We start from the raw sequence: 14,190 nt of genomic DNA on the forward strand, positions 1-14,190 counted from the left end.
ACAAGGCCGGATATAGAAAATGCAATTGGAATTGTTGCAAGATTTCAAGCTGATCCCAGAGCAGCACATTATGCAGTAGTCAAAAGGATATTTAGATACCTTAAAGGAACACCATAGTTCGGATTGTGGTATGATAGATCTAATGATTTCACTTTATATACTTATACTGATGATAATTGGGTAGGGAGTATGGATGACAGAAAGAGCACCAGTGGTGGAGCCTTCTTTCTTGGAGGAAGATTGGTTTTGGTTAAGCAAGAAGCAGGACTGTATCTCACAAAGTACAATAGAAGCAAAATATGTTACATCAGCAAATAATTATAATCAAGTTGTTTGGATGAAGCAAATGTTAGAGGATATAAGGATAGAATTCAATGAACCTATTATCATACATTGTGATAACACAAGCACAGTGAACATGTCTAAGAATTCATTGTTGCATTCTAAGATTAAACACATTTCTATCAAGTATAACATATTGAGAGAGAAAGTTGCAAAAAAGGAAATCAGATTGGAGTATGTAAGCACCAAAGAAAAGATTGTAGATATTTTCACCAAACCTCTTCCCAAAAAGACTTTTGAGTATTTGTGAGGTATGCTATGGATTATGCCCCTTCCTACATCAGAGTAGATGATACAAGAGTGCATCAGTCCAGTGTAACAGAGCATTATTGTTTGTCTGGACTAAATGTTGATGCTTTCTATATGGGGGAGCATCTGTGATGGATAGAGTCATCTAGGACTCTTTTTGGATGTTATTTTGAATAGTGTCTTTGGACACTTGAGCTAATCAGAGACAGTTGTTGCAAAGATTGATGGTTGCTGAAACCTTTGACATTGATGTCAATAGGGGAGAGATCAAAACATGAAAAAATAATTTAAAAAATTGATATAGAGTGCATTCAAGGGAGAGATTGTAGCTAATATAGAACACATTGAGTTATATCAATGGGGGAGAATGATTGATGAAGAGGATTTGAAAAGAAAGCTTAACAATCTTTTACAGTTGGTATTTTTGGAACTAGATGATTTTCATCTATGTTGCCATCAATGTCAAAAGGGGATATTGTTGGAAGCATGAATGTTGATGATACTTCTATGAGGGAGTATTGTAGAAACATGATTAAATCATTATCATGATGATATGTTACAGTCATGACTATGTTTGTCATTGATGTCAACATAACAATTTTTTGTGGTATCTGACAGAAGAACAACAGTAAAGATCAAGTTGGTACGGATAGAGAGTTGAGTACTTTCACTAAGAAAGGCTAAAGAGAGATAATAGTAAATGTCTAGTATATGCAGCTAACCTCAGAAGAATAAGATATTAAGTCTGGAAGAAGTTATGCAAGTCTCGGTGAAGACTGTTCTGAGATAGAGTTTACAGAAGCATGTTCTGGTAACCTTGTTATATCTCTTAGAAAAGTTGTTATTATGAGAAGTTGAAGTTAAATATGTGAAGAAGACATTCTAAAGTTGATGTAGCTAAGCTCACTCATCATAATGTTACACATATGGAAAGTTATTCAAGTTACAAGGCAAAAGATTAATGTTATCACTAAGTGTAACATGTTCTTAATGAGGTCCTATACTAATTAATTGAGAAGGTGTAATATCTGACTCAGGGAATTGTTTTATGGATTTAGTATAAAGGAATGATATTTTCTTTTGTTATGAATGATTGTATATGGATGTTTGAATGATTGCAAGAAGCACAAATAACAGGATGTGAAGATAACAAGAGTAGAGAGAAGTTGGAGAGAACTTCATTGCCAAGGTTTTATTGTGAGATTTGAGGTTTGATATTTGGATCTAAGGTTTGTGACCTAGTCTACAAGGTTTGACAGTGATTGGTCTGGTTAATAGGATAGAGGAAAGAAGTTAAAGAATAGTATAGACAACTATCCTGCAAGAAATAGTTGAAAGATCAGTGGCATAGTGAGTTCAATGGTCTTGCCCCATAAGCTATTTGGACAGTGGGTCCTTCTTCCTTCTACAACTATTAATATGGTTGGCACAACTTCTAACAGGGTTGGAATCTCCTAACAGGGATTCAAAGTCTCCTAATAGGGACTCATATGTACTAAATGTTGTAATGGACTCCTAATAGGGTCCATCCTCTAACAAGAAATATTTATATTAGTACATCAACTTGTGGGCATCACTCCCACTGAGGTTTTCCCTCTGATCAAGGGTTTTCCTAGTTAACATATCTGGTGTAATTGTGTATGTGCGTCTTGTTATGGTTTCTATTTACTTTGGTTGATTGGTTAAGATTAATTAAGGTTGATAAATGTTTTAATTGGATAACTAATTCACCCCCCTCTCAATTATTTTGGTGGACTATTGTTTCTAACAATCTTTTCTTTCCAAATCTACAACAACAAGAATTGCTTTGATAGTTATCTTTGATAATATGTGTTTGCATCTGGTAACACTACGTCAAAGGACAAAAAAAACTTCAATACGAAAAATTTGACACTTAGAACTTATTCCTTGTGAAACAAGAATACAAAATGATAAGACATTAGTATCTCCAAATGTCAAAACATGTATATATCAAAATTAGAACCACATCAAACATATAGTTAAAGTTTCTCTAGACTTTGATACAAACAAATTTGCAAACAACATGTGTACAATTAAAATATTTACAATTGCTTTTGTGCCCTTTTTCCATTCATATAGAACTTCACTAAGCTATTGCACACTGCTACGGAAATGGGAGATACCCTAACACAATTATGATAGGAATAACTATCCAATTATTAAAATTAAGGAAAAAAGACACATGGGTACTATTCCCCCAAATACTAGTCCATTGTTTAACCAACATAGGTATGTACCCATATTTACTTTCATTAAAATCAACTCATCATATATGATATTAGTACTATAAAAAATAGATGCATAAGGATAAAATAATGCATGAAGTCTACCTTCATGAAATATTGTTGAATATTCATTTCCATGGTTAGAAAATATTAAGTCACACTCTTATCACAATCTATTCCAAGGACTTTATCTAGTTCATATACGATGTATCTCATATGGTTTTGGAAAGTGTTCAACTCAAATGGTGGTTTGACATCATTTGTAATTAGGGTTATCCTTCTACCAAGTCTAGACATGTACCTAGGTATAGAATTTCTCTTTAGCATATAGTCTTGTGGAGATTATATTTCCTTATTTCCTCCTCCAAATTGATATCAATATAAGGTGCACCGCTTCTCCCAAAAGCTTCCATGAAACTCACTCTATCAATCTTCACCATGTTGGACTTGTCCCTTTTCCTTATCACTTTGGCTTGAGGGCAGTAATACTTTGTTAGGTCCCTAACTAGGTCCACATCCATGAATAAATTAATCGTAATCAATTTATCCAAGTTTATCTGCCAAGGGTTGCACATTGGTACTTCCCATACTCCATTATCCAAGAAATACATGAAGAATGAAGTACCACTAAAAAAAATCTATACTGGTTGCATGTGTCCTTCCATGTGTGATCATTTCTAGAGATACTATTAGTAGTCTTTAAAATGGTTGATCAATGGGGTCTAAAACAGGACTAGAGCTCAAGAGACTACATAAACAATAGAATAGATCACTATAAGGAGTTCACTAAAACTTGATGTACAAATGTGTAAGCTTTGGAAATTGTGCAAAAGACATTTTTAGAAATAAAGAGGAAATGAAGATAATTTGGGAAGGAATGTGCAAGTTGGTTGGCCTAATCTTGTGAGCATGATTTGTGTGTGTATTTGTAAATCTTGTATAATCTTGTAATATTTTATTATTTTTTATTATATACAAGATACTACTAATGCTTGTATGTTTACATTTTGTATATTTATAGCCCAAATATTTTCCTATGAAGAAAGACCATGCCTGCCAATATGAACCCAGAATAAAATAATGAGACAATTTCTACATTGTGGTCTCAGTTCTAAAGAAAAGTTGATAAATGTAATTTTCCTTGAAAAAAGTGTAAGGGCTTAAAGAATCAAAAAAATTTAATCACAATAGCCCAAAGTCATTGTAGGCAATATGGTCATGTTGAAGGGGGGCATGATTTTCATCGATTGATCAATGCTAATTTTCAGCTGGAGGAACATGGAGGTGTGAATATCCAAGCTGAGGATAATGCTCCCATGGTAGAAGATGATCCTATGACAAAGAACACAATTGAAGATGATGGTATTGGTGTAGGTGATAATGTGCCAGAGGACATGATTGAAGAAGATGTTATTGGTGCAGCTAATCAAGATGATGGCACTACTACATTTGACCTCATTTTTCTACCAAAATTTTTGACCATCAATGAAAAAGGTTTATGTTGGTCAGATTGTAGAAGGAAAATTTTCATTTTTCTTAAATCTAAGCCCGTGTTGGTCAAAATTTCGACCAACATGGGCTTAACTTCAAAATCAAAAATAATTTTCGATTTCATTAATGTTTCATGGAGCACAGGAAGGAGCTAATGGTACATTGTCTGCGACTGGTAGATGTCTCCTTAGTAAAACTCCTCTTTCCCCATCCTCCACCATTAAAGACATCAGGCTTCCACCCATTAGACCTGGTTGGGGTCAATGCCTTTGCACAGGAAATGGAGTTTCTGCAGGTATGATCTCAATCCCTTTTGTTTTATCTTAGAATTAGCCAGTCTTTTAAGATGTTTTCAATTTTAGTTTTCTAATTTTCTATTCATTCCTTTTACTAAGTGGGTGGACTTAAGACCTTTCTTAAACTTCGTTATATATTATGAAAAATTCATCGTTATGGGTCTTCTACTGCGTATACAGTTTCAATCTTTTCAAGGTGTTTAAGTTCAATTCTTGTCAAAAAACCAATTGGGTAATGCATATTCTTGTTTCTTGGTTTCCCAAGGTCTTCATTTGTTGTGTAAACATCAAAGTAGTTGCCACTAGTTGATGCATTGGTTTTCCCAATCACAACAAGGGCTCTTTCATGAAAGTTTTTCAATTTTGGGGTGGTCATGAAAGTTTTAGAACTTGAGCTTTTACTATATTAGGTCAATTGGATAATTTATTCACAATGCATTGAAGTCAATTAACCTATTTAAGATTATGAAAGCACATTCACTTTTAAAATGGCAAGATATAATGATACCGAAGTGGTTTCTTAAATATCTTGCCCATGAAAATACAAGTATTAGAGGTTTTTTAACTTCAAATTTGGCTAAGGTGGAATATAGTGGTTGCAAATATTTTGGAGGTTAAGATATTCAGCCATAACACAAATGAAGCTAACATAAATCATCTTAAATTCAAAGGTCAACCAAAAGTGACATGCAACCACAAGCATTCAGAAAAGCCAAAGTGTAAATCCTATTGGTTTTGCGCTTAGGGTGTGTTAGCCTTGGGAATTGTGATATCTGATTCTTATGTTTAATATGGGTATATTACCATTATTGGCTCACTCATTTGTGTGAATTTTGAACTAGTGAAGATGCATTTATCAATAATCTATTAGAAGTAGTTTCCCCTACCTGGTGTGGTGTCCCCTACATGGTGTGATGTTTCATACCTAGTTTGTCCACAAATTTGCCTTGTAAATTCACAATGACAACAAATTAAGGTTAGGATTACATTTTACCAAATAAATACTTCTTTATATAGTGCAATCTTGGATTTGAGTCCTACAATCATAACATAAGATAAATATACTCATGTACAATATAGGTATAGAGATATAGATAGACATAGATATAGAGGTGGATGTATACGTAGAGACAGATGCATGTGCAAACATCACAATCGATAGGGGAAAAGATTCTTCCCTTACCTAGTATGATGTCTCCTACTTTAGACATAGCCATAGACATCATAGCATGTGGCACAAGAACTTCTCCCACTTGGTGTGATGTCTACATCTTTGTCTATGGTAGTGTGATGTATCCTAGTATAGATGTAGATGATGTCACACCAAGTAGGGGAAGAACTTCTTCTCCTACTTGGTGTGATGCCACCTACCTAGTTTGCATCTATGTTAGTGTTGTTGTTGTTTTTTTTTTTTTGTTTATTTGGAGCTTATTTTAGTTTCAAAACAGTAATTTGGGCAAAAGTGAAAGAACCTTGCTTTAAGAGCAAGAGATTTTTTGCAGAAACTTTTTTAAAAAATTTTTAAAATGTAGAGGGTTGTTCTTTAAACAAATATATTAGATTGGTGGGACTCTTTCACTATTAGAAAGTACTCTTTGAGAGCTTTTCCAAGTGTAGCTGCAATTATCTTTGTGGGTAATATTAAGGGGTATATTGTATTACTGCAAACTGTCACATGGGTATATTGTAAATTATCATATAAAATTCTTTGTCGAACTTATATCACATAGTATTCTAAATTCTATTGCTTGAGTCTTCTACTCACAAAACTTGATCTTTGATTATGTTCTAGCTAAATAGGGTTTTCCACATTTAATCCTATTGTGTCCCTGGTCTAAAGCTTTTGTGTAGCTTTTGATTCTGTAGGGATGATTTTTGCATGGTGTACATATTGATAAATGAATGCCATTTCCATAATGATGTCATCTTCAATGCAAGCATATGGTCATTTCTATTTGGCTGGGATAATACCAGTATATATTGTATATAATATATGCTTGTAAACCCTATTTAAAGATATTGTAGGATGTTTCTATTAAGTCCCAGTTTTGCAATTATAGATGCATATATTAATCTATTTGATTGTAGGGTTGGTGTTATTAATTTTTCCTTGTAATGGGAGAAGAGAAGAGTAAATATTTTTTCTTGAAGATATCTAGTGGAAAAGATGTAATTCTACTGTGAATTAAATTGCAGAGTCTTTGTCAAAGGGAAAGCTAGAACCACACATACAATACACTTAACTTCTTTCCTGACTTATTAAAGAACTCAAATGTGCTAAGCACTTTTTTTTGTCACATTTGTTTTCTATTGATATCTTTGCAAATATATTACAATATCTTATTGGAGGTTTGAAAGTGGATCTCTATGATACATGCCTTAATTTATTTTTTCATGGATTGAGGAACTTGCACCTTAGAATGAGAGTAATATAGGGTTCAATTGAAGGATGCATGGAAACCTGAGTGTTTTAATCATAAATGCTGGTAGATACTCAAGAAAAATGAAACTAAGATGCGCTTTGTTGTGTTTGACTCAATCAAAATAGCAAATATGATATTGCATTGATAATATTGTGATGTAGACAATGCATTTTAGCAAGCAATCTAGAAGTTGTTTGTATGCATGCTTTTACCCAATGTTCTCCAAGCTTACATGATTTATGAGATGATTTCCTATGATATAATTTTGTTTCTTCTTGAATTAAAATGTGCTTGTTTATGTAGGGTGAATCATAGACAAACATGTTCATGTTCTCCTCCGCCTACTACTAGTCCAGCCATGGTCCAAGAGAGTTGAATTGCTTTTTATTTTCCTAATATTTGTTGTCAATTGAAAACAATGCTGAATTGGATCTATCTTGTTTCCTTCTTACACTTAAAATAGGCGATATGTTAGAGGTTATCATTAAAATGTTTTCCACATAAAGTGGGGTATCATAGATCCAGATTTGGGTAGTTATCCTCTTAAGTTTTAACTGTTCAGTCACAATGAACTGACAAGGTTGAAAAGTTGTTTGTAATTTGTTATCATCACCAACACATTTTTTATAGTAAATTTATTAGTTATTTTTTATAAGGTTAGAGGCAAACTAGAATCATTTGATTATTATAGGCTTATAAATCATTTGATATGATAGATGGATCCAAAACCAATCATAGTGCAAAGTTTGGTTTTTTTAGAATGCTTGTAAAAGAAATTAAATAAGAGTTAAAAATTCAAATTTTAGAAATCTAACGACTAGTTCAAGATTATGAGGGAAACTTGATTTAAGGCCTTTAATGAGTTTGTAATGAATCGAAACCTGCATGGATTGGTTGGGAAAATTGAGAGACATTTAACATTGCGTGGTCAAGGCATAGGATGAACAGGAGTGTAGATTGGATTGGAATTCAACATAGCAATTGATTTGAAGAAGAAATATACCCATTATTTAGATATTTATTGAAATTCTAATTAGGCTTTGTTGAGTGGTGGATTGCAAGAGTGGTTATTTTAAGATCCACTACCCTAGATAAATGGACCTACACTTGTTTTATTATTCTAGTTATTCTCCTTTTTGAGGAATTAACAAATTTTATGTGTAAGCTGATATTATATGTGTTGTTTCTTCTTAATTAGGTTGGCATGTGCTCAAACCAGTGATGCTTGTGGCAGCATTTAAATCAACTTCTAAAAGATCCTTGACTGGGTCACGAGACAAGAGTGCAATTGCAATAGACAAAGGAAAATCAGATTCCTCTCAAAATGGAGCCCACAGGAGATCAAGGAGCAATGATGCTTCAAGTAACTATTTTCAATCATCCTCATTAGCAGACATTTTTTTGAATGGCCAAATGGATTTTGGAAATGTGATAGTTAATCCCCTTTTTAGAGGATCCACAGTACTAGAAGAAGCCTCCAAACTCATAAAGAAAAGAAAGGTGGACTCAAGTGATACCAGAGGGTGATCATTGTCTCATATTAGACCTAATGATGTCAATAACTATCAATCTGAGGTTGTACGTGGGCAGAGGAGAGGAAGGTCTCTATCTTGTTGCGAATATTATGAATTTGAGGTATAGTTTGATTGTTATTTAGGCATTTGATGCTAAAGTTGGCTCATTCATAATATTTCTCCATCAGAACTGTTCCACTTTTTGGTATGTCATATTTTAGATTCATAAAGATGGATACAATTTCTAGCTTAAGTGATTTATCTTTAATACACATGCTATTCTTATTCATTATTGGAAGAGTGACATGGATCAAGCATCTAATAGGATGAGGATAGGCCAAGTAAAAAATATTGGTATTGTTGAAAATAAAAGATACAGTCAAAATAAGCTTGCTAGAGATCAAGTCCATCTGTAGCAGGGGATATAGAGATGCTCAAATCAACATAGTGGTTCATAATCCTTGGATGACTATTTTGTAAGTCCTTGATATCAATTTCTCTACATAGTAAGAAAATAAAAGCTTTTTTAGTTAACTTTGTCTGCAAGGAAATTTAAAATGGAACATTTACTTTACCATCCGTAGAAACATCCAACACATAATTCTTGTACAACATGTAAAGTCATTTTTTTCATCAAAAGTGGAGCATTGAATTTTCTATTCTCTGGGATCCATAGAATGTCCTAAAATATTTGATGTTTGTATCTAAAGTAGTAATGCCAGTAAAAATTGTAACCAATTTTTTTGTCACCAGCTCATGGTAGTTGTGGCTCTGTTTAAACTTTAAATACTGGTAAATATTATGGAGATTTTGTTTGCTTTCTACTATAATATCCAATTTCATATTAGCTTTTCTATTCTTTGAAATAATGAATTTGCATGTATTTATTTTCCATTTTTATTTTTTTATTCTACATTCGCAACCCTTGATTTGAATCTGATGGATTGTATGCATTTATCCAACTTGAAGATAATGAGGTTCTAATTGATTTTTGTACAAGGAAAGATGAATGGTGGGGACTTTTACTATTTGAGTTTTTTTCTATGGCATTAGGGCCTGAACTTAGATTATAATTTTTTGATTGCATTTTCAATTTCACGGTCTTTACATTTAACCAATTGAAGATATTTTAGAGAATGCTAATTATGTTACAGAGAAACACGAAGGTTAGGTATTTTAGTTTATATCAATTAGGGCTAAAAAAGGTAGACTATAATTATTCGCCTGGAGTCGATTAAATATGTTGGCTTGTAGCACTAAGATTTTAGTGCTTGGATGTGGAGTTAACACCAATTTCAAGATGTGTTAATAGGTTATTTGAAAAATAGTGGTCTTTGTTTGAATCTAGTGCCTTCATCTACCTCATGATTTAAGTATTACATACTAAATAAGCCAATTTGAAAATTTTTCGATGGGTATTCATTGATCCCTCTTTTAATTGCAGGTTATGGTTAGAGAGTCAAACAAATCGGAAGGGACTACAACACAAAGAGGTCATTTTGAGGGGAATTCCATTGGAAATTCTGCTTGGGATATGAATGGTATGCAAACCTTTTGCTTCTATTTTCATGCAAAATATATTAGGATTTCTATTTATGTCAAATTCATCCTGAATTTCTTTCCAGTAAATTAGCTGGATATTGTGATTTTGCTGTCAAGATTCAACTGTTTAGTCTTGGAGCCAAACTCATTGAATGTTTTTTTTTTTTTTTTCCAATCACACACATATGTGCATGCACACACACACACACACACACACACACACACACACACACACACACACACACACACACACACACACACACACACACACCGTCTTCTTAATGTAGGGAGAATGATATATCAAGCCTAGATACAAATTCTCACATCCATAATCTTAATAATGCATGGAGAATGATTTCCCTTTGCCTTCGAGGCTGTGTCTCAATTGTAGCTATTCTACCAAGAATAGCATGGGTTGTCATTGATATCACTCCATAACTAGTTGTAAAACATGCAACCTGAGGCTAGCTTTTTTGTATCTTGCATTATAAAATAGATTTTGTATTTTGAATCTGCCATTTCTTGTTGTCACTAAATGTTTGAACTGTTTATATGCCTTTTAGTCTTCTAGTTTTTAGTATTTGAAAGTCAATTATCCTTTGTCTTATTGAGACAATATTTGAACTTCCCAGTGTTTAAGAGCGATGAACTTTTATGAATTCTTTTAGATTTTATATAAGATATATTAGCAAATTAGGTATTGGTTGACTACAAGAATAAGTTGCTTCTTGCTCCCTTCTTCAAAACGCATGGCTCTACTTCTTCCAATTTCCATTTGCATTGCTTGGTAGATTACATTGAAGAAATTATTATGGTATGGTTAAATCCTGGGCCATGGTTTAAGTTTCGCCTCATCCTCGATTTGGTGGAGCCGTTAACTCCAATATGACAAGTCTTCTCCTTCACATTTCAAAGTTTTAAAGAGAGATGCCTCTGTGGAAATGGAATTCAAATGTTTTGTAACTTGTGGGATCCTACCACTTTTAACTAGAAATCAAAGCAACTTATGTCCCAATTTAGTCTTTCCCTAATAGACAAGATTTCTCTCTAGACAATGCAACATATTATTCCTCCTAGCCTTTCTACAATACTTTCCACCCTGTTTCATGATAACTTCCTTAAGGGTTAGAAGTGGCTTAATAAACAAAGCTTTAGAGTATTCCTTGTAAAAACTATTACATAATCCTTTCATCAATTCCCTCCTCTTCTTAGATCTTAACCTCAAGTCATTGCAAGTTCAAACCTTCAATTGAACCAAATGGAACAAGTTAAGCTCTCTACTTTGGAGGTCTACAGCTAATGCTCAAGCCTAGAAAATTGCCTAAGTCCGAAGTCCCTATTGGTGATTGACTATCCATTATTTTTTCCACTCTTCACTGCTCCTTCTGCTCCAAAAAGAAGACTACTAAACATTGCCTTTTGGTTCTGCCCTCATGCCCAACATCTTTGGATATTTCTACTCCCCTGTCATGCCCAAACTTTTAGGGCAAAACACAACAACATTTTTTTTTGATAACTTAGGGTATTACATGTTGGCATATTCATGTTGCAACTAAGTTTCTCACTCTAGTCAAGTTGCATTCAGGGTTTACAAAAATAAGAAAAATAAGGTACATCTATACTTTAACTTTTAGGATTTGACTCATCATTATTCAAATTTGAAGTGATATCTTACTAGTTAAATCATAATGAGAAACACTACAATTTTCATATTTTGAGGTACCTGGTATAGTCTTAAGCTTTCTCTGACAATATTGTTGTGATCTTTTATTTGGTATGTATACACATCACAAGTGACTTGCTATGCATGCAATCTATGTATAAAGACCTCCAATAATGTCTTGTCGACATTTAACATCAAATAGATATACATACTAATTACTTGGTGTCCTAACTAACATGTTAATAATGTCATATTTTATCTTCACTTATATATCTTATTACACAATAACGCTAGGATGCCACATTCATCTGATCTTAATTTGTGGAAAAGATTTCGTACTATGCCTAGACTTGAATATACATATTATTTAGTATAGGTATGCAATGATCCTCGTTGATTCCAATTAGGTATGTTATTTTAATATTCCCATATGAAGATGAAGGGGTAATCGGGTCTCTAACCTGAGTTGGTTCATTTCACTACTAGTGGAGAATTACATAGTCTCAATAGTGCCTTTGAACCACGTGTTTTTTTTTTTTTAATTACATCTGTCCATTGTACCTTGACTAACACTTATATGTTATGGTCCTATCCTTCCTAATTACACTCCCACTTTTAAGACCCTGAAATAAAACATCTTAATTATCAATTTAACATTAATGTTTCCTTTGTAGCCATTATTTACTTTTTAAATTAAATAAAAGAAATCACACTACTTACCATCTTATCACCATTATTCTTGATAGCCCTAACTCTTCATCTTCGATCATATTGGTAAGTTACTAACAAGGTACTGCTAACAAGGTGTTAAGTTTAATCATTAATTCTTTATTTAATTTTATTCTTAATCCACTAATTATTTATTTAATTTTTAATATTATTTAATATTATCCCTCTATTTCACTAATTATATATAATTAATTATTAAATAAAATTTATACCATATGCCTAAATCTTATACCCCTAACATTGATTCTAACTTACTACATTCCAATACTTAACCACTACTAGTCTAATGCTTCATCCAAACCTATTAATTTAGCTAGCAACTAAACCATACTTTGTTTGCTAATGTTCTTATTTACTAAACATTACTAACCCCTCCCTACAACACATTTCCTAACTCTACTTACTAGCTTACATTTAAAAGTATTCTATACTTCGATTCCCAACCAACATCCTATCTAAAATATTATTTAACATTAACTAAGCTATCTTTACTAATATACCCAAGTTGGCAATTACAACTCAGCCACTAATAGAATTCGACTCCAAAGATGGGACATCCTGCCTAGTCCACGCCTAGGCCCCATGACAATGCGTGTAGCGTGTTTAATTTCCCCCACCCAAGCGCATATATCCATGTCATTAGCCTTTTAAACCACCTTGCACACCTCCATGTTTGTGCCCTTCCCAAGAAATGGTCCCACCTACTTCTGGCCGACCAACGGACTTCCTAGGGTGGGCGGCCTATTTGAAAGGAAAGGAAAAGTTAATTCCTGACTTATGTTAGGCTGGGTTAGCGCTTAAAGCGCTTAGTAGTTGGGAAAGCGTGGAAGGGGGAGATGGGATGGTGGGGTCCCTTCCTCCCTCTTACCCATTCAATTTTTTTTTGTGATTTACTTTCATTATAATTTGCTTCATCCTTCATTTGGCACCTAGGTAATAGTATTTAGCATGGATATTTTTATTTTGTTTTATAATTGTGATTAGTAACCTTTTCATCCTTACAAGCCTACACTTAGGACATCCTATTGCATAGAGTTTTTTTTTAAAATGTGAGTAGCTATATTTTTAGATAGTTAATTATTTTAGTTGATACTATTCATTAAATAGAAATGACTATTTATTAGTGTCCTATACCAATGAGTTTAGGTATATTCCTTCTATTTTTATATTGGTATGTAATAAGAAGAGTTCTAACTTTCTTGTTCTCATACAAATTCCAGAGAATAAAATGTGCACCTACAACCAGTGATATTTTACATATTATACATCCAATACCATCTATTGGTTCTCTTCTTCTATAGTCTAGGGTACTCATAATAAGTTATTACAATGATACTTTAGGGATTACTAGATATGTTATGATAGTCTATATTAATGAACTTATTGATTCATTTGGACACTATCTCCGTACCAAGGCACATATAGAAATCATGATAGAAGTCTTATATGAACAACATGATTATTCTTATCTTGCTAATAATGAAATTTGGTAATCCATTTGCTCAAGATCTAACATTGTATTCACATGCAAGGATCCATTTCAATAATACATATACACTTATTGTTCAAGAGAGTTGAAATGATGATATCATTCCATGAAACTAATTCTCCTAATATGGCTATCCTTCCATGATAATTATGTTCAATCTTGAGATCTTTCATAGAAGTATAGGAGCTCAATAACGTTAAGAACCA

This window comes from Cupressus sempervirens, chromosome 3 (assembly GCF_028749045.1).
Source record: "Cupressus sempervirens isolate cs-2001-9-10 chromosome 3, ASM2874904v1, whole genome shotgun sequence".
Taxonomy (NCBI): domain Eukaryota; kingdom Viridiplantae; phylum Streptophyta; class Pinopsida; order Cupressales; family Cupressaceae; genus Cupressus; species Cupressus sempervirens.